This window comes from Neomonachus schauinslandi, chromosome 2 (genome assembly GCF_002201575.2).
Source record: "Neomonachus schauinslandi chromosome 2, ASM220157v2, whole genome shotgun sequence".
Taxonomy (NCBI): domain Eukaryota; kingdom Metazoa; phylum Chordata; class Mammalia; order Carnivora; family Phocidae; genus Neomonachus; species Neomonachus schauinslandi.
In genome coordinates, this window is record NC_058404.1 from 135,570,225 (window position 1) to 135,591,360 (window position 21,136).

Below are 21,136 nucleotides of genomic sequence, written 5' to 3' on the forward strand. Positions count from 1 at the left end.
AAAACTAAGCAGTCTTACTTTAAAAGAGTTTAACCTCAAAGACTATGGCCTCAGGTTTGCTTTTCCATGCTGTGGGGACCAGAATTTTGTGCATAACTTATAATTTTGTATGAAAGTGAGATACTGCTTCTTAATTTTATTTACCCTGCCTCTTGGGTTGATGTTTAATATTTTTGTTCTCTTGACTGCAGCAGAATCCTGGAAAGGCTCACAATGACTTGTAGGTCCATTAACTGGGTAGTGACACTCTGCCCAGTATCTTTTATATATATATGGAAATTTTCTTAACATACTATTGTCATCCTATTATTTTATATTCGCTTAAAAACTACATTAAATTTTATGTATAAATGCTATTTGAAAGTGCTTTTTTTCTAGAAGAGGTACACCCCTTTTAGTGAACAATTTCCAGTGTAAACTGATATTTTTGGAAGTCCAAGTCAGATTTTGCCTTAGGTTGCAATTTTATAGAATTTGACTGGATGATAGAATCTCAGAGATAATTCAATTAAAATTCCTCCTTTAATAGACGAAACAGTCCTAGAAAAGGCAAGTGACAGGATACAGGTGGGCCAGTTTCTTGAGCAGTGAAATTTGGATAAGGAAACTTGAATCCACTAAATGAAAGAAGAGACAATTGGGTTAAATATAAGAACTTATATTACACTGCTATGATTTTTTAGATTTTTGTTTCTTTTCCTTATAAAGTAGGAGAACTAAGAGTCAAAGGACAACTATTTTAATTACCTTTAAAAGTCCGAGCGTATGGGGCGCCTGGGTGGCTCAGTCAGTTAAGAATCTGACTCTTGATTTCAGCTCAGGTCATGATCTCGGGGTCGTAGGATTGAGCCCCACATTGGGCTCCATGCCAGCCAGGAGTTGGCCTGAGATTCTCCCCCTCCCTCTCCCTTTGCCCCCTGTTCCTCCCATGACTCGCACGCTCTCTCTCTTTCTCTCAAATAAATAAATAAATCTTTTTAAAAAGTCAAGTGTAAATAACTGTTTTTTATTTTTATTTTTGAAAAGGAAAAACAATGAGGATCAAAGAAAAAGTCACAAACATTTGTTATCAAAGTACATTGAGGTTTTAGAGCTCATGGACTTGGCCCTGGAAAGGGCCTGGAAAGGCCTGGAAAGGCCTTGATTCCCAGATAATGACCTGAAATTAGGAAGGAAGGGTCTTCTTAATTCATGCATAAAGCCAGGTAGTTGACCACAGTTAAGAATTAATGTGTAAGTGCCAAATTGTATTTAGATATTTAATTTATCTAAATTTTAGGTATTATATATAACTTTCAAAATATTCTTTAATATCGTTATATTAACATTTTGGTAAATAGTTACTTTTCTATTTAAAGGAGACAAAAAATGTGATGATGATGTTCTGGTTACCTGGTAAATGAAAGCTTGACTTCCATGCATAAAATTGCTGTTACTCTTCTAGATCAGGTTTACTCTAACTGCAAACAGAGTATTTAAGGAAAATAAGCAGCCTGTTGCATGTTCAATTGCTACACCTAAACGTGTGAAGTGATGATAGGGAATTTCTCACCATAGAGAAGCTTATCTTCCACTCTCACACTTTTGATTCATGCACTGATGATATCTTTCTAAAGTTTCTACACTTTCTACACTTATTTATTTACTGTTTTATAATGCATAGTGTCTCAACAACTTGGATATTTCATCTTGTAGGAGCTTTCCTCCATTAACATTTTTCTAACTATTCCACTAAAGGCATATTCACTTAACCCCACCCAACTTTTCCTTTTTCTTCTAAGTTTTTTATCCTTCTCCACTAATCTCATAGTGACTCAATTTTAATAACAATTTTCATGGGACTATTATAAAAGACTTTTGGGAATTTAATGTCAAGATAACTCTTATGAACATTCCTTCCCCACAAAATGTATTAGCTTCTTGTTATAGATATTTTCTGATCATTTACATGGTGGTCTCAACCTCTATTGAACCTTCTCTATAATGCATTAGTTTTGCTCCTAATTGTTGATGTTGTCTGGAATGTTTGATTTCAGGAGTGGAAGGGAGCAGTAGAGTGTAGTGGTGGCCAGTAGGTTAAATCCCACTATTCTTTAGAATATTTTAAAATTTTGAATTAATTTCCAAAATTCATATGTTGGGGGATTTCACACAAAATATTTACATTTCTGAAATTTTTATCTTCTCTTGAACAATTAGAAGAGCTGAAAGCATTTGCTTTGCATCCCACATGTCAGTAGTCTGTTGGAACTCTTCAGATGGGCCATGTGTTACACAGTTTGCCTCACTTCCCACCTTGTCCCTTCAGCCTTCTAGGTTACCTGCCTGACCTAGGTGAAAGCAAATATTAGAGGCTTAAATCCATATGAAGTAATTCTGAAATTCCCATCCCCTTATATATATATGCCTTTAAGCATCAATTTTAGTTCCCTCAGTCCCTGTTATTCAATAAAATGGACACAGAAAGCTAATCAGTAACTAAGAAAGGCGATTAGAGTTCAGAGTTTTTGAATCTCCAGGTAAGAAGAGCCAATAACTTTCCTTTGCAATTGAGAGAGGATACTGTTACAAAAATTGCCTTGACTTGCTTTTTTGCACTCATGATTGTGATAGGAAAACCATATTAGATCCATTGTAAGGAGGTTATACAGATTTTTGTTTTTAAATACTGCTTTCTTTTATGCACATATTTATCTAAAGATGTATTAAGAATATTAAAATTTTGGAAAAGATATGCCAGCCCATGATAGGACCTATTTATTCAAATTTAATAGAGCAAAAACTTTTATGTGCTCTGGCCATGATAGGACTTGCCATGGTATGGAACTTGCCCTCCCACCATAGACAACTAAAAAATTGCAGAATTGAGACAACAGGCAATCCAGGACAGTGATCCCTTAGAAAAATATGAGCCCTATGAATGCTCTGTCTCTAGAGGCAGTTTTCAAACAGTGGCAGAGGGAGAAGGAACTCAAGCATAGCACATGACACTTACTGATTTGAGGAGGTAGAGATTGGGGGACTGAAGCAGCTTGAATTTGAAAACAGAGTACCAGAGAAGAAAAAACTTTGCAGAGCAAGAGAGCTTCATGTACCTGCATAGGGGGCCCCTAAAGTCTTTGAATGAATACCCATCAGTGCATTTGTTTATGAAGCTAGGAAAAGAACATGTGTCATAAGAGGGCTATAAAATAAAAAAAATTCAATAGCTCACACAGGGCAGAGAGATGACCAAATTCCATCTAGCCAGATTAGAGACATCTCATTGAACACTTGGGGCAATTAGTAGAAACCTCAGAAGGGTCATGCCTCAATAACCAGGCTAAATTAGTCTGAGAGTAAAGTTCCTAAACCTGCCCTAACAAAGTTTAAACAAAAAATCTTAAAAGGAGTAAGCTAGGATTTATCTGATTATTAAGACAAATTTCAAAAACAAAATCATCCAGGGTGCCTGGGTGGCTCAGTTGGTTGAGCAACTGCCTTTGGCTTGGGTCATGATCCTGGAGTCCCAGGATCGAGTCCCGCATCAGGCTCCCTGCTCAGCAGGGAGTCTGCTTCTCCCTCTGACCCTCCCCACTCTTGTGTTCTCTCTCTCTCTCAGATGAATAAATAAAATCTTTAAAAAAACAAAACAAAATCATCCAGCACTTAACAGTATAATATCCACAATGTCCAGCATCAAAATTACTAGATATGTGAAAAAACATGTGTGACCACAATCATGATTAGAAGATCAGTCACCAGAAGCAGAGCCAGAAATGACAGAGATAATGGAACTAGCAGACAAGGACTTTAACATAGCTAGTATAAATATTTTTAAGAATTTAATAAAAAACATGAACATGATGAGGACAGAAATGGAAGATATAAAAAACAAAATGGAACTTTTGTACATTAAAAATATGTTGACCCTTGAAAAACAAGGTTTTGAACTCATGGATCCATGTATATGTGGATTTTTTCAATAAATTCAGTAGAGTACTGAAAATGTACTTTCTCTTCCTTATGATTTTCTTAATAACATTTTTTTTTCTCTAGCCATTTTATTGTAAGAATACAGTGTATAATACATATGACATACAAAACATGTGTTACTCGACTGTGTTATTGGTAAGGCTTCTGGTCAATAGTAGGCTATTACAATTAAGTTTTTTGGGAGCTAAAAGTTACATGTGGGTTTTTAACTGTGTAGGAGATTGGTACTCCTCAACCTATGCATTGTTCAATGGCCAACTGTAGATTTAAAGTAAAAACTCTGCAGGATAGGTTTAATAGGAGCTTAGGTGCTGCATATGAAAAATTAGTGACCTTGAGAACCTAGAAATATAAAATATTCAAGTTGAAAAACAGAGAGAAGAAAATATGAAAAAAAAATACTGATTAGAGTTTCAGTGAGCTATGGAACAATATTAAGAAATCTAACATGCATGTAACTGGAGTCCAAGAAGAGAATGGAGCAGAAGAAAAATTTGGAGAAATAATGATAAAGAATTTTCCAAATTTGAGAAAATGTACAGACCCACAGATATAACATAGTCAATGAGTGGTAAGTAAAATAAACATTAAGAAAACAATGTCAAGGCATATTATAATTAAAACTGGGGCACCTGGGTGGCACAGTTGGTTGATCGTCTGACTCTTGGTCTCGGCTCAGGTCATGATCTCAGGGCTGTGAGATGGAGCCCCGTGTCAGGCTCCATGCTCAGCACAGTCTGCTTGAGATTCTCTCTCCTTCTCTCTCTGCCCATCCTGCTTGTGCTCTCTCTCTCTCTAAAATAAAATATGGGATGCCTGGGTGGCTCAGTTGGTTAAGCGTCTGCCTTTGCATCAGGTCATGATCCTAGGGTCCTGGGACCGAGTCCTGCATCAGGCTCCTTGCTCAGCAGGGAGCTTGCTTCTCTCTCTGCCTGTCGATCCCCCTGCATGTGCTCGTTCTCTCTCTCTCTCTCTATGACAAATAAATAAAATCTTAAAAAAATAAAATAAAATAAAATGTTGAAAACCAGTGTCAAAAAGCAAACTTTAAGAGCAACGAGAGATCACATTATATAGAGCAAAACAAAGATAAAAAAGACCACAGATACACACCATAACCAAGTGGGATCAAGTCCAGGTATACAAGGCTGATTCAACATTCAAAACCAATTAATGTAATCTATCACATCAAGATACTAAAAAAGAAAAACTAAATGATCACATCAATGGATACAGAAAAAGCATTTGACAAAATACAATACTCATTCATGATAAAAATTCTCAGCAACCTAGGAAGAGAGAGAAACTTCCTCAACTTGATAAAAATATCTACAAAAAAATCTACAGCTCACATCTTACTTAGAAATGAGAAACTAGAAGTTTTCCCACTAAGATCAGGTACAAAGAAAGGATGTTTCCTCCCACCACTCCTTTTCTTTTTTCTTTTTTTTAAAGATTTTATTTATTGGGGCACCTGAGTGGCTCAGTCGGTTAAGCATCTGCCTTCGGCTTAGGTCATGATCCCAGGGTGCTGGGATCAAGTCCCGCATCGGGCTCCCTGCTCCGCGGGGAGCCTACTTCTCCTTCTCCCTCTGCCTGCTGCTCCCACTGTTTGTGCTCTCTCTGTCTCTGTCAAATAAATAAAATCTTAAAAAAAAAGATTTTATTTATTTATTTAAGAAAGAAAGAGAGAGCACAAGCAGGGGGGAGGGGCAGAGGGATAAGTTAGACTCCCTGCTGAGCAGGGCACCCGACTGGAGACTCGGGGATTGATCCCAGGACAATGAGATCGTGAGCTGAGCCGAAGGCAGATGCTTAACCCACTGAGCTAGCCAGGCACCCCCCACTACCACTGGAAATTCTAGCTAATGCAGTAAGACAAACAAAGGAAATAAAAGATACACAGATTGGGAAGGAAGAAATAATACTGTCTTCATAGATGACATGATCATCTGTTTAGAAAATATGAAAGAATTGACAAAAAAACTGGAATAAGTGGTTATAGCAAGGTTGCAGAATACAAGGTTAATACGCAAAAGTCAATTGCTTCCCCTATACTAGCAATGAACAAATGGAATTTGAAATTAAAAGCATAATGCCATTCACTTTAGTACCCAAAGAATGAAATACTTCAACATAAATTTAACAAAATATGTATAAGATTTACATGTGGAAAATTACAAAACTCTGATGAACAAAATCAGGGAACTAAAAAAATGAAGATACATTTTCATGTTCATGGATAGTAAGACTCAATATTGTGATGGTATCAGTTTAACCCAACTTGATCTATAGATTCGATGCAACTCCAGTCAGATTCCCAGCAAGTTATTTGTGGATATTGGCAGACTGATTCTAACACTTATATGGAGAAGTAAAAAACCCAGATAGCCAAAGCAATTAATGAAGGAGAAGAAGAAAGTCAAAGTGCTGACACTACCTAACTTCAAAACTTACTAGAGCTCTTCCAACTCTGCTTGTCAGCAGGCTACCACGAGCCAGATAACTCTGGGGTAGGGAAAGGGTGCCAGCTCAGTGTTCTACACCCACATGAAGCACTGCCTGTCTGCGCACTGTGGACTTCACAGAGTGGTCAAGCTACATCAAGGGCATCATGAAGAACATCATCCATGACCCAGGCTGGGGTGTACTGCTCACTGAGGTAGTCTTCTGGGATCCATACTGGTTTAAGAAGTGGAGGGAGCTATTCATCGCTGCCAAGGGCATCCACACTAGCTAGTTCGTGTACTGTGGCAAGAAGAACCAGCTCAACATAGGCAATGTGCTCCCGGTGGGCAGTATGCTGGAGGGCATCATTGTATGTTGCTGGAGGAGAAGACTGGTGACTGGGGCAAGTTGGCCTGAGCCTCTGGAAACTATACCACTCTCATCTCCCACAACCCCAAGGCCAAGAAGACCCAAGGGAAGCTGTCCTTTTGGTTCAAAGAAGATCTTTTCTTCAGCCAACAGAGGTATGGTCGGTGTGGTGGCTGGAGGTGGCTGTACTGACAAGCTCATTCTGAAGGCTGGTTGAGAGGAATTGCTGGCCATGAATGTGGGCTGGGGCTATGAATCCTGTGGAGTATCCTTTCAGAGGGGGCAACCACCAGCACATGGGTAAACCCTCTACTATCCACAGAGATGCCCCTGCTAGTTACAAAGTGGGTCTTACTGCTGCCCGCCAGAACAGGGGTCTCTGGGAAACCAAGCCTGTGCAGGTCAAAGAAAACTAGGGTTGAGGGGCTCAATAAAGTCTGTCTTTCTGCTACTAAACAAAAACAAAAACAAAAACAAAACAAACTACAACAACAAAATCAACTTACCAGAAAGCTACAGTAATCAAGACAGTATGATATTGATAAAAGAATAGACAAATAGATCAATAGAACAAAATACAGAGCTTAGAAATAGACCCACATAAACATAGTCAACATCTTTGACTAAGGAGCAAAGGCTATACAAAGAAAAGACAGTCTTTTCAACAAATGGGGCTAGAACAGCTGGATACCCACAAGAAAAAAAAAAAATGAATCCAGACACAGACCTTACACCCTTCACAAAAATTAGCTCGGAATGGATCATAGGCCTAAATGTAAAATGCAAAACTATAAAACTTCCAGAGGATAGCATTAGAAAAAACCTAGATGACTTTGGGTGTGATGATGACTTTTTAGATGCAACACCAAAGGCATGATTCATGAAAGAAATAATTGATAAGCTGGACTCCATTAAAATTAAAAATTTCTGCTCTGTGAAAGACAATGTCAAGAGAACGAGAAGATAAGTCATAGACTAGGAGGAAATACTTGCAAAGAATCCATCTAACAAAAGACCATTATCAAAAATATACGAAGAGGGATGCCTGGGTGGCTCAGTCGTTAAGCGTCTGCCTTCGGCCCAGGTCATGATCCCAGGGTCCTGGGATCCAGTCCCGCATTGGGCTCCCTGCTCTGCTGGAAGCCTGCTTCTCCCTCTCCAACTCCATCTCCTTGTGTTCCTTCTTTCGCTGTGTATCTCTCTGTCAAATAAATAAATAAAATCTTAAAAAAATATATACGAAGAATTCTTAAAACTCAGTAATAAGAAAACAAACAACTTGATTAAAAAAATGGGGCAAAAACCTTAACACACATTCACTAAAGATATACAGATAGTAAATAAGCATATGAAAAGATGCTCACATCATACATCATCAGTGAAATGCAAATTAAAACAACAATGACATACTATTACACATCTATCAGAATGGCCAAAATCCAGAACACTGACAACACCAAATGCTAACAAAGATGTGTAGCAATAGGAACTCTTCATTCATTGTTGGTGGGAATGCAAAATGGCACAGCCACTTTGGAAGACAGTTGGACAGTTTCTTACAAAATTATATGTACTCTTACCATAAGATCCAGCAATTGCACTTTTTGGTATTTGTCCAAAGGAGTTAAAAACTTACGTTCACACAAAAACCTGTACATGATGTTTATAGCTGCTTTATTCATTATTGCCTAAACATGGAAGCAACCAAGATGTCTTTTAGTAGGTGAAAGTATAAATGAATTATGGTATATCCAGATAATGGAATATTGTTCAGTGCCCCCCCCCCCAAAATGAGCTATCAAGCAATAAAAAGACATGGAGGGAACTTAAGTACATATTACTAAGTGAAAGAAGTCAATCTGAAAAGGCTGCATACTGTATGGTTGCAGTTATGTCATTGTGGAAAAAACAAAACTGTGGAGACCGTAGAAGGATGAATGGTTTCTAGAAGTGAGGATGGAGGGAGGGATGAATAGACAGAGAACGGGGGATTTTTAGGGCATTGAAAACATTCTGTATAATACTACATAATAATGGATACATGTCATTATGCTGTTGTCTAAATGCATAGAATGTACAACACCAGGAGTGAGCTGTAATATAAACTATGGACATTGGTTAATTAGAATGTGTAGGTTCATCATTCATAACAAATATACTACTTTTGATAACAAAGGAGGCTACGCATGTGTGAGGGCAGAGGACATATGGGAAATCTCTGTACCTCTCTCTCAATTTTGCTATGAACCTAAAACTACTTAAAAAAAAAAAGTCATAAGGGATGCTGGGTAGCTCCGTAGGTTAAGCCTCTGCCTTCAGCTCAGGTCATGATTGGGGTCCTGGGATCGAGTCCCGCATCGGGCTCACTGCTTAGTGGGGAATGAGTATGCTTCTCCCTCTCCATCTGCCTCTCCCCCAGCTCATGCATGCTCTCTCTCTCTCTCTCTGTCAAATAAATAAATAAATAATTTAAAAAAACGAAAAGGACAACAGACTTCTGGTTAATAACAGCGCAAGCCAGAGGAAAAATATCTTTAAAGTTCTGCTGTTAACTTAGAATTAGATATCTAGAAAAGCTATCAACTGTAAAAGCAAAATACAGATTTCTTTTTTCAGACAAACAAAATGTGAGAGAATTTGTTTCCAGCAGATCTTCATTATAAGATATATTGAAAAAAGTTCTTCAGGTTCAAGGAAAATGATACCAGACAGAAACTTGGATATACAGAAAGTAATGAAACAAATGGTAAATGTGTAGGTAAATATTAACAACTTTTTTCTTGTTTTAAATCTTTAAAAAATTATTTAAAACATAATTAACTTCAAAAATCTCCACTGTGACTAGAAATATGTATTTTTCCCTTTATTCTTTCATTTTTCATGTATTTTACAGCTTTATTATGAAATCTATACACAATTATGATTTTTTATGTCATCCCAATGAGCTAATCATTTTATCATTATTACATGATGCCTAAGACTGAACTAACTGGTGGACTAATTGCTAAGGGTCATGAGGGAACTTGGGAGTCATGGAAAAATGTTACATACCTAGATTATGGTGATGGTAAAACGAGTGTATATATTTTCAAAATTCATCAAGTTGTATACTTGAAATAGGTACTTTTTGTAAATTATAGCTCAATAGATATGATTTAAAAACTTCTGAACAACCTCTAAAGATATCAAACAAAATAGAACATGGTAGGTATTAGAGGAATAGAGGTGAAAAAGATCTTACTCGCTTGATTGGTTTGTGGAATGTTCTGGGATGAATTGTATTCAAGATGGGGAAGATGATAGTAATCATATCTGGGCTTAACAGTATGAGCAAAGACCGGGAGTCAAGAAAGTACAGGGTACATTCAGGGAATAGTTTGGTGGTGGCCAAAGTATATGAAAGGGGACATTGAGAGGTTACAGGTAGTTAGATAGCTGGTTGACAGGGTTTTTATGCCAGATGAGTGTTGACATGTTTGTAGATACAGGTTTCAAGTGTAAGGAAGTGAGGTGGCTAATGAAGGGGGTTTCTATAGATGGGGTGAGGGGACAGCGTCTTAAGATATGAGAAGGAGACTGGTCGGCATGAACCTACCTCTAGCACTTCTTCAGCTTCAGAGAAGAGAGGAGCAGACTGGAAAAAGCAGCTAAACTGAAGAATTCATGTGAAGAGGTCTTCAGCTTCCATGTAAATTAAGTCGTTTATTACAACCCAGGAGGCAAGAATGAGTCAAGAAATTTAGAGGTGGGAGGGCCTGGGTGGCTCAGTTGGTTAAGCATTTGCCTTAGGCTCAGGTCATGAGCCCAGGGCCCTGGGATAAGCCCTGTCCTCGGGCTCCTTGCTCATGCTCTCTGTCACGATCTCTGTCTCTCTCTCAAATTAAAAAAAAAATCTTAAAAAAAGAAATTTTAGAGTGGACATATGTGATACTGTGATTTAAAATAATAAAATGTATTTGGTCTATCTTTTCAGGCACAGAACTCCTAACACCTTTGGAATTTCTTGAAGTGTGGAGAGCGATAAGGTGCCTTTTGTTATGTTAATGAAGTGACAATTGGAAAGCACCTAAGAATGGGGCTTGGCTGCCAGTGGGGACAACCCTGTGATAGAGGGTTTCACTCTCACACCCCCAACCTTCTGGAAGAGGAGAGGGGCTGCAGGTTGAATAACCAATGGCCAATCAGTTAACCGGTCACGCCTATGTAAGGAAGCTTCTATTAACACTCAAAAGAGGGGAGTCTGAAGAGCTTCGAAGAGCTTCAGGTTGGTGAACACATGGAGGTGCTGGGAGAGCTGTGTGCTTGCAAAGGGCTTAGAAGCTCCGTGCCCTCACCCACACTTTGCCCTATGCACCTCTTCCATCTGCTGTTCCTGAGTTACATCCTTTTGTAACAGATCAGTGATCTAGCAAGTAAATTGTTTCTCTGAGTTCTGTGAGATGCTTTAGCAAATTAGTTGAACACAGGGATGAGGTCATGGGAACCTTTGATTTATAGCCAGTTGGTCAGAAGCACAGGTAACAACCTGGGCTTGTAACTGGCATCTAAAGTTGTGGGGGAGGTGGGCAGTCTTGTTAGGACTGAACTCTTAACCTGTGGAATTTGATGCTATCTCTAGGTAGATAGTATCAGAATTGAGTTAAATTGTAGGACACCCAGCTGGTATCTGAGAATTGCTTGTTGGTGTGGCATCTAGGCCCCCCACCCAGTAATGAAATTGGTACCAGAACTGATTTAACCTGGTTCAGAACAGCTGTATTAGGAGTTAATAAGAGATGAATTAATATATTCTATCCCCAACTTGTTTCACAGTATATAGAGATATGGTTGTACTGTGAAAAAGTGGTTCCTTAGGCAAAAATTTTGAGAAATGGTTCATATGTAATCCCTACCTGGAAATCCCCACTGTGCCTGGCTCTACTAAGTTCTGCAGAAAAGAGCTTAACTTCATTCAAACCAGTGGTTTTCGAGCTTAAAGAAACATGGAATCCACCACCCACACCAAAGACTTGTCAACATATTCTGAGAGTGCTTTATAGAAGCCACTTTGCAAAATCTGCACTTAAATTTATTATTGAACTGTATAAAGGGCCTATCAAAGTTAAACAAGGTGGGTGTAGGATAGACTCTGTAGGTGGGTGTAGGATAGACTCTGTAGGTGGGTGTAGGATAGACTCTGTCAGCATCATTTTCTTATATTCCTTGGTAATACTCTGCCATCCAGGAGTCAGTGATGAGGAACACTGAGGTGGTCTAGGGTAAGCAATTCCCAAAGTAGGAATGGTCAACTGTAAAATGAAAGTGTCACTATCCCTTAGGGTCCATGGGATCGAATCAGGGTAGAGAGACAAAAGAAGCTAGGTAGTAATGGGAAGCAGGAAAACAGGGAGGCTGGTGGCCTCTATGAAGATGGAGAGCAGGTTTGGTAGAAAGGAGGGAGTGGGAAAGGTAGAAGGACATGGACAGAGAGGGAATTTTGAGAGTTTGAGATCAGAAAGTAGTGACACCCTGAATCCCATTCTTTAGAGTCCATCGGGATCTTTAAAAGCATAGAAGTTGTTTATTTCAATACGCTATCAAAAATCATTTCTGTTGTCATTTTTATAGGGATGACTAGAAGTTTGCGGCAGAGACAGATTAGGCGGTTTTCAATGTGTGTTCGTTTTCGCTGTATCTTTAGCGAAGACCAAATGACATCTAGTCTGAGGAGGCTGACAGCCAACCTTAAATTATTTTGCAATGTAGGATCTGTGTATCTGTAGACTGAGGACAATTGCTCATTACTCATATTGATTTATATCAGGCAGTGCAGTGAACATACAATTAATAGTTGACTTCATTGGCAGCCAGCTGTTAGTGCCATAATTTACTATGAGAATGGTTCGGTCCGGGGATGAACAAGAATTATACTGGGAACTGTATTTTTTAGCATTTTAAAGGTCAAACTCAACTCTTATTAATTTAGTCAGAGGTTTAGGTTGATTAAAAAAAAAAGATTTTTGCTGATGCAGGTTCTCTCACATGCTAATGTGAGACTAAGCTTAGGAAAAGTCTGTTTTATTCTTTGATTTAAAGTTGCCTTTGATTTTAATGGCTAATGAAAGCCAGATTTGGACTAGGTGCAAAATATCTGAAGATACTCATGTAGAAGGTTTCAGGGTCTCAGAAATTCTGAAGTCAGAACATAGCAGTCATTTGGCAACAATAAATATTGTTTCTTTTAAGAAACACTTAAAGCTACATCAAAGAGACCATCATAGCACAAGTGTGGCTCAAGTTAAAAATCACAAGCAGAGATTTTCTGTGACCATCTTAGTATTTTTTTTAAACATATTTATTGTGTGCCTACTATGTGCCAAGTTGCCAAGCCAAGTGCTCCACTTTGCATGAACCCTTACAATTCTTAAAAACAGTTCTGTGAAGTGTTATTATTACTACTGTTTTAGATGGAAAGAAACTGAAGCTCATGGAGGGCAAAATCATACTGCTCATGAATGGAAGAACATGAATTAGAATCTAGGCAGCCTCACTCTAGTAGTATCTGTGCTCTCAAGTACTATATACTAGGCTGATCTTCTGCATGCAGAAGGCAGTTTACGGAAGTAGGCATTTGGGTGTTTATCAAGTATGGTTTTTGTCTACTCTTTAAGAATCTAAGACCTAAGCATGGCTCAGAGGATAAAATCTCTGGAGGCAGATTACCTGGGTTCAAACCCCAGTTTTCCCATTTCGTGGCTGTTTAACCCCTGTAAAGCTGAGTTTCCCCAGTTGTAAAATAGGCATTATAAAAATAATATCCGTTTTATGGGTTTATTTTTTAAAGATTAAATGAGGTAGCACATGGACAGTGCTTAGCAATATGCCTAGAACACAGTAGATTCTTAATAAATTTAGCCTATGATTTATTATTAATTTTTGTGAATGCACACCAATGACATATATAAGAAAGAACGCCAGATATACAGTCCACACAATAAGTTCTTTCAAAGCTGGGATTGGACAGGGCATTTAATGAGGGCTCACTCACTATACCGTTTTTGGGGATTTATTATTGTATAAAAGTATTATATGGCTCCTGCTGGGACAATCTGAGCATTTCAATGATCATAATGACTTTTTACCCCTTGAATAAAACAGGTATTCATGAGACCACACTGATACAAACAAATGGGAAAAAGGAAAAACTTCATCACAGTAGAATGCCAAATGACACGTATAAAAGGAATGATGGTTAGAAAATCATCATTTGGCAAATGTCATGGTAATATTGATTCCTGCAAGAATCATCAATAAATGTTTCAACTAGTTGGTAAAAGTTTGATGAAGAACAGGATATTTACGTAGTCTCATAGTATCTTTCTACAAAGCACTTACTAATCTCGAAGGAAAAGTAGCAAATTTACAGTAGAGAAACCAAGTGATGAAAGTTAATGTCACAGTAATGGTGCAGACAAACATCATACGCTGCTTAATATGATGCGCTTGAAGTGAACACAACACTACTTTGATGTTAATTCTGCCACATAATACAGCTTTAATCTAATCATGAGGAATTCTCAGATAAAACCGAATTGAGAGGCCTCTTCAAATTAACTTGCCAGCTTCATTAAAAATGGTCAAGGTAAAGAAAAAAATAGACTGAGGAACTATTTCAGATTAATGACACTAAGGAGACATGGCAGCTAAATGTAATGTGTGATACTTGATCAGAGTTTTTTTTTTTTCCCTAGAAAGAGCACTATTGGGATAATTGGTAAAATATAAATAACTTCTGCAGACTTCATAGTAGCATTGAATCAATATTATTTTCCGGGTTTTGATAATTGGTTATGCTAGAGAATGTCTTGGTTCTTAGGAAATACACACCAAAGTGATTATTTGAAAGGGACAATAAGTTACATTTAAGACCCGTGTTTAAGTTACAATGTTCCATGGGAATTGGATAAATAGATCTTGAACTTAGGAGGAAGTTCCAACATAGACTTTGGAGTCATTGGGATATAGGTGGTTTGAAACCATAGAAATGGATGAGATTTCCTGGGTAGCAAGAATAGTGGGTAAAGAAAGTAAAATTGGGAATTTCATTGCCCCAAAGTTTTGCTAACTAGATACATTTTGTGCTTCTATACTTCCTTTTCTCCATTTTAGGCTCTGAGGATTATTTAACAGGAGAAACCGGTTGTCGGACTGGAGGAAGTCCAGCCTCCCAAACTGGAGTTGTGTGTCTGCTCTGATTTTGGTTTTAGAAACAGTAATAGTTACTATGAAGACAACCAGAATGGTATTCTGTTTCTTGTTTTCAGATTGGGAGGTGCCACGATCAGGCAAGAAAAGATCAGAGCTTTTAAAACTTTACTACATTGAGGAGAGACAAGCTATTTTTACTGAGTAGGTGGAAGAATCACACGAGAAAACAGAATGATCCACACTGTGGTGTAAAAATCGCTGTAACCAAGAGCCTAACAACAGTCTGGCTCAGCAAGACCAGAAGGGGGCCAAGACAAATACCACCATCCCCTTGCTTTCTCTTCCAAGTGTAGGAGGACTCAGGAAAAGAAGGTGAATATGTACGGAAAGGAAAACTCTGTTTTTACTTATCCAGAAATAGTTATCCCAGGCAACAGTAAGATATTTAAAACTCCATCAGTTTAGAATTCCAAATCCCTTCATTGTTCGATTGAGATTGCCTTTCCATTACATTGCCCCTCAGGCATTTTTGATACCTGGCGGAAGGGAAGTTGAATTGGGAAATCATTTAGTTTGAATTTAATGGGATACACATTGAGATTCAGAGTAACTTCCATGCATAGTTAAGTTACTCCTAGAAGTCCTGGGATAGGAGAGGATTCCAGGGATACTCCTGCAGCCTATTACATGGACATCTACTTGGTGATGGGAAGGTGCAAGGCCAGAGATCCTATGTCAGGATGAACACATCCTACAGATCCTGCCTCAAGAAATATGTGGGTAGTGAGGGAGAAAGAAGAGTTAAAACGTGTAGAACCAGAAGCCAGTTTATGGAAATTCTTCCAATCATCAGTTATGTAAAAGTCTAAGTGGGAATCTGGTTCTCATCAATGTCCAATCAAAGTGGAAGTTCTTCCTTGTCAGAACTGTATTCAGTAATACAGTGCTTACAATTATAAACACATCCTGATACATATTTTTTCTTTGTGATGGGAATTGTGAAAAACAGTTTTTCACAGAATTCTTGTGTTATGCAGATAGAAACTGCAGCAGAACTGCAAGCAGCAGGTAGCTATGTGTGTGAAGTAGCATGTTTTATGCACCTGCCATTGATGGGATCATGTCTTAGCATATGTCACGCATCTTGTTCTGACAAAGTCTGTTGGTTCCAGATTAAATGGCACACAAAATAGCTACCAGTAAAATAGCTTGATGCTTTTAAAATATTGTCTCAATAAAAATATACAGTTTTCAAAAAAAGAGGTCCAGCAGTTTTTATTAGTGTGATTCCTAGATGTTTTATACTCCGGGTTCCTGTGTATGTGCGGGTTTGTAAACTGGGCCCCCTATACAGAAGGCAAGGAGGGACGGAGGGAAGAGGCAGACCACTCCAGTTTGGTAGGTGGCAGGTTTAATGTGCAAGGGAACTTACTTACCAGGCTTGTTTTGGGTGGCAGCAAGACAAACAGATCTCTGCACCCGCCTGCCAGAATCGTAAATATTTATCCAGAGGCCTGAACCAGTGGTTCAGTCACGTATACTGTACAGATGGTCTGAGCAACACATTACTCTCTCAAGGCTGCATCCTTGGAAACAACCTCCACTGTGGGAATGGTGGGCAGAAGAGACATTCCAAGGACAGGGGATGCGGTGAGGACACTCTGACTGCCCAGGTCCAGCTTGAGGGTCCACCAGCGGTTACGTCTTCTCCATGACCTCCTCAATCAGTACCATCATGTCTTTTTTTCCATTAGACAGTAATCTCCCCTTAGGCATGGTTTCAGCTTTGCCTTCCGCACTTTCGGTGAACCGCTGTCAACCGTGGCAGGAAGCGGATGATTCTGACGAATCGGCTGAAAGCCAATACTAGGCTAACTCTGCGTCAGGATGCTACGTACACTCCCCTCACGTAGGTGTTTCTTCGACTCAGGTCAGCCTAAGAAGGGTGAGTACCACAACATATTTTGAGAGAACACATTCATATAACTTTTATTACAGTATCTTGTTTTTTTTAAAAAAGATTTTATTTATTTATTTGACAGAGAGAGACACAGTGAGAGAGAGAATACAAGCAGGGGGAGTGGGGGAGGGAGAGGCAGGCTTCCCGCCGAGCAGGGAGCCCAATGGGGGGCTCGATCCCAGGACCCCGGGACCAAGACCTGAGCCGAAGGCAGACGCTTAACGACTAAGCCACCCAGGCGCCCCTATTATAGTATATTGTTATAATTATTCTATTTTATTATTAGTTGTTGTTAATCTCTTCCTGTGCCTAATTTATCAATTAAACTTTAGCATAGGTATGCCTGTGCAGGAGAAAACATAGTATATCTGTATGTTCGGCACTCTGTGGTTTCAGGCATCCACTGGGGATCTTGGAATGCATCCCCTGTGGATAAGGGGGACTACTGTAATTACCAGCTATTTATTGTTAGTACATAGGCAAGACTAATTTTTTTTAAATATCTAGCTACTTTAACAAACTCTCATACTGATGTATCATTCTTTTCGATTGATTTTCTTAGGTTTTGTAAGTATTCACACTGTTGTTAAATTTATAAATAATAGTAATTTTGCTTTCCACCCCTGACTTTCAAATAGTTACAGTATTTAGTTCTCTTTCACACACAACTCAATTATTGGTGGTGACAAGGGATAGACTTACTTGGCTAAATGAAAGATAATTAAAATTTAAAACTAATTTTGGCCTAATTTTTAAAGTTTTCTACCAAAATCTTTTATAACAAACAAAAAGCAATTGATTATTTTGCCTTTAACCTCATTTTTTTTTTTTTTTTCCTCTCAGCGTAAGATAGGGTTTTTTTCTTTAGAGTTTTGGACAGAAGTGATAGAGAGTTGGGATCAAATTCATATGGGGAGAGACAGAATCAGCAGTGCAGTGGAACTGTGCTTTTATCTCATAGCGCATATATTTTCTTTGTTGTATTGGAGTTTTTCATGAACATGTCTTCCTTTTCTCACCACACTGTGAGATTTTCAAAGACTCGAGCCATATCATGTTTATCTCCTATTTCCTGCTATGTGCTGCAAAACGTTTTTCACAAATGATGTGTTTATTGAATGGACTTTGTTTTCTTCCAACTACTGCCATTCACCATGTTTTTCCTTCCTTGTCCCTTGCCATCTTGGTTAGATTGCATAGCTTTTTAAAAAATGTTTTCCATTTTTAATTTTAATTAATTATTATTATTTTTTAAATATTGTTCAATTATAAGAACACTGATTTTAAGAAAACCTAGTCTGGTACACCCTAGAACTTTCATTTCACATCCAATCCAAAACTTGCCCATTTCTTCTTACTCAGGCCTGGTTTGTGGCACAGGAACCTGAGTGAGGAAGGGAGACTGGCGTATTCTTTCACTGTGCGTCCTGGCCCTGTCACTCCATCTCTCATCCTGGTGCTGCTACTGCTGCTTCTGGGGTTGGATGGGGAGAAGGGAAGAAAGATAAAAGGAGCAGAGGCATGGGTAAGGGTTTGGTGGTATAATTTTGTCATGGTGTCCTGGAGTGCCTGGCACCCACATGCTGGATCTCTCCAGGGCTGCATCATGGGCTCTTTGGAAGCCTTCTGTGGGGTATCTACCCATTTCTCTGCTGGGAACTAAGTACTTCCAGGTATATTTCATGTGGCCTTCCCTTCAATTCCTGCTCCCCAGTTCAACACCTGCAGGAGCCTCTTCTGGAATCTGCTCACCCAAAGAGGCCATGCATAAACCCAACTTCCTTTGATGGCATACCTGGCTTATAGGAAATAGAACACTTTTGTCATGTAAATCCCTAGGAGTATAGTTTGTCCAATGGCTGCTTCCCTTCCTTTCCCTGCTGTAGTTGGCGTGTGTTGATTACTTTAAGGGAGAAAGTAGCAGATACCAGTCTAAATTTGCAATTCCTTGAACATGCTGATTTCTCCATAGGACTTTCTCAGTGGGCTTTCTTTTACTTCTGTGTCACTGCTGAAGGCCAACAATTTTGTCCTTGGTAAACATCTCTCTGAGTGAGGTAGGTTGTCTAGTGATAGGGGTTCACAGTACTGGTTGATAGCAGCCTTTTAGTAATGCTGGCCTTGATATGATTGTTACCTCTTTTTGGACTGTGAGGGTACTTACTGCCTATTCTTTTTTTTTTTTTTTTTTAGATTATTTATTTATTTATTTATTTGAGACAGAGAGAATGAGAGAGAGAGAGCACATGAGAGAGGGGAGGGTCAGAGGCAGAAGCAGGCTCCCCGCCAAGCAGGGAGCCCGATGCGGGACTCGATCCAGGGACTCCAGGATCATGACCTGAGCCGAAGGCAGTCGCCCAACCAACTGAGCCACCCAGGCGCCCACTTACTGCCTATTCTTTTTAACTTTGGGGCTTCGGTTGAATTCATGACTACAGAGCTTAATCTCTTGAATGTTCTCCTATATACAATATTCACTCAATCAATATTTATTGTTTAATTATTGGTTGATTGTGAATCAAAAGGAAAAATCTGTAGACAAATTGTGGTAGTATCGAAATTAAAACTGAAGTTATGCTATGGAATTTGATTTTTCTTGAGTAATAAGTCCATGTCTTTTGCACACCTCATTTTTATTAGAAAACTTTAAGTGACTTCTTAAGGGACTTCAGTTCTGTATCGAGGACACTAAAAGGTAAATCGAGGCATATTAACTTTTTTTTTTTTTTTGAGTTTATTTGAATATACATTGATTCAAATTGGGTAGTACCAAACCAAAGGTGGTTAGGGCACTCCACTAAGAGGAGCTAGGGGAAGCAGAGCAAGAAAATTACTTCGCTTGGCTATAGCTTAAGTGATCATTTTATTTGGGAAAGCCTGGTTGGCTGTTTGTGACTGGTTTTTCTTAGGTTTCATTTTCTTGAATTGGAGTGCGTTGATTCTGGCTTAAGTTTTGGTTTGCTTATGTAGACTACCAAAGCATCAGAGCCACCTCAATCCAATGGCTTCCTTGTTTAATTACTTAACAAAAATCTACACATGGGAAAACAAGCTGAGAATAAAGCTACACTGAGTCTCATGGTCTACACAAGCTAAGTGAGTTGCTGCACCTTACTCCCTCAACAAAGTTTGATTCAAGTGCTTGCTTTAGCAAAACTTTAAATCATTACTGATTTTAGACTGGTGACAGTTCTATAAAAATAGTCAAAACCACAACTATCAAAGTCACTAATGTTAAAGTGAATTTATTTGGTGAGTCTACTTTTTATTAACCTTATATTATAAAAACACAGGAAACATTTAATCTTAATTTAAAATTCTTTCAAAAAGACAGTGTAGTGTACCATTTATTACAGTGTAATTTGCAGTGTTTAGAAAACAGAGATTTGCCTTAATTAAACTCCTCAAACAATCCTATATTTTATCTTAATGTGAATAGCCAGTTGGTCAAAAATTGTAAGGAAAATGCAGATGATTTTGAAAGGTTGTTAGCAATGAATCCAGTGAAATGTTAGAACAGTCTTGGAAGGAATTTTTTTTTTAAGATTTTATTTATTTATTTATTTAGAGAGTGTGAGCGGTGGGGAGGGGGTAGAGGGAGAGGGAGAGAGAATTTCAAGGAGACACCACATGGAGCCCGATGTGGGGCTCAATCTCAAGACCCTGAGATCATGACCTGAGCTGAAGTCAAGAGTTGGATGCTCAACCAACTGAGCCACCCAGGTGCCCATGGAAGGAAATGTTTAGATATGTCTTTTTAATATTCTTCAAATCATATTAAGTTGTCATGGGCTGTATGGGTTTTTGTGTTCTTTGGGGCTTTCAGGCAAGAGACAATATATATTTTTGTGTTTAAAACTATTGTTTTTTTTAGAAGATTTATTTATTTATCTTAGTGGGGAGGTTCAGGGGGAGAGGGAGAGAGAGAATCTCAAGCAGACTCCCCACTGAGCATGGAGCTCAACATGGGGATTGATCCCATGCCCTGAGATCATGACCTGAGCCAAAATCAAGAGTCTGGTGGTGCCTGGGTGGCTCAGTTGTTAAGCGTCTGCCTTCGGCTCAGGTCATGATCACAGGGTGCTGGGATCGAGCCCCACGTCGGGCTCCCTGCTCAGTGGAGAGCCTGCTTCTCCCTCTCTCGCTGTCAAATAAATTTAAAAAAATTAAAAACAAAACAAAAACAAAACCAAGAGT

The 21,136-nt window shown here is 38.7% G+C and overlaps 1 pseudogene; it reads left to right on the forward strand.

The window, feature by feature from the left end:
• Positions 1-4,086: 4,086 nt before the first annotated feature.
• LOC110591390 lies at positions 4,087-16,849 on the forward strand (annotated as a pseudogene).
• The last annotated feature ends 4,287 nt before the right edge of the window (positions 16,850-21,136 follow it).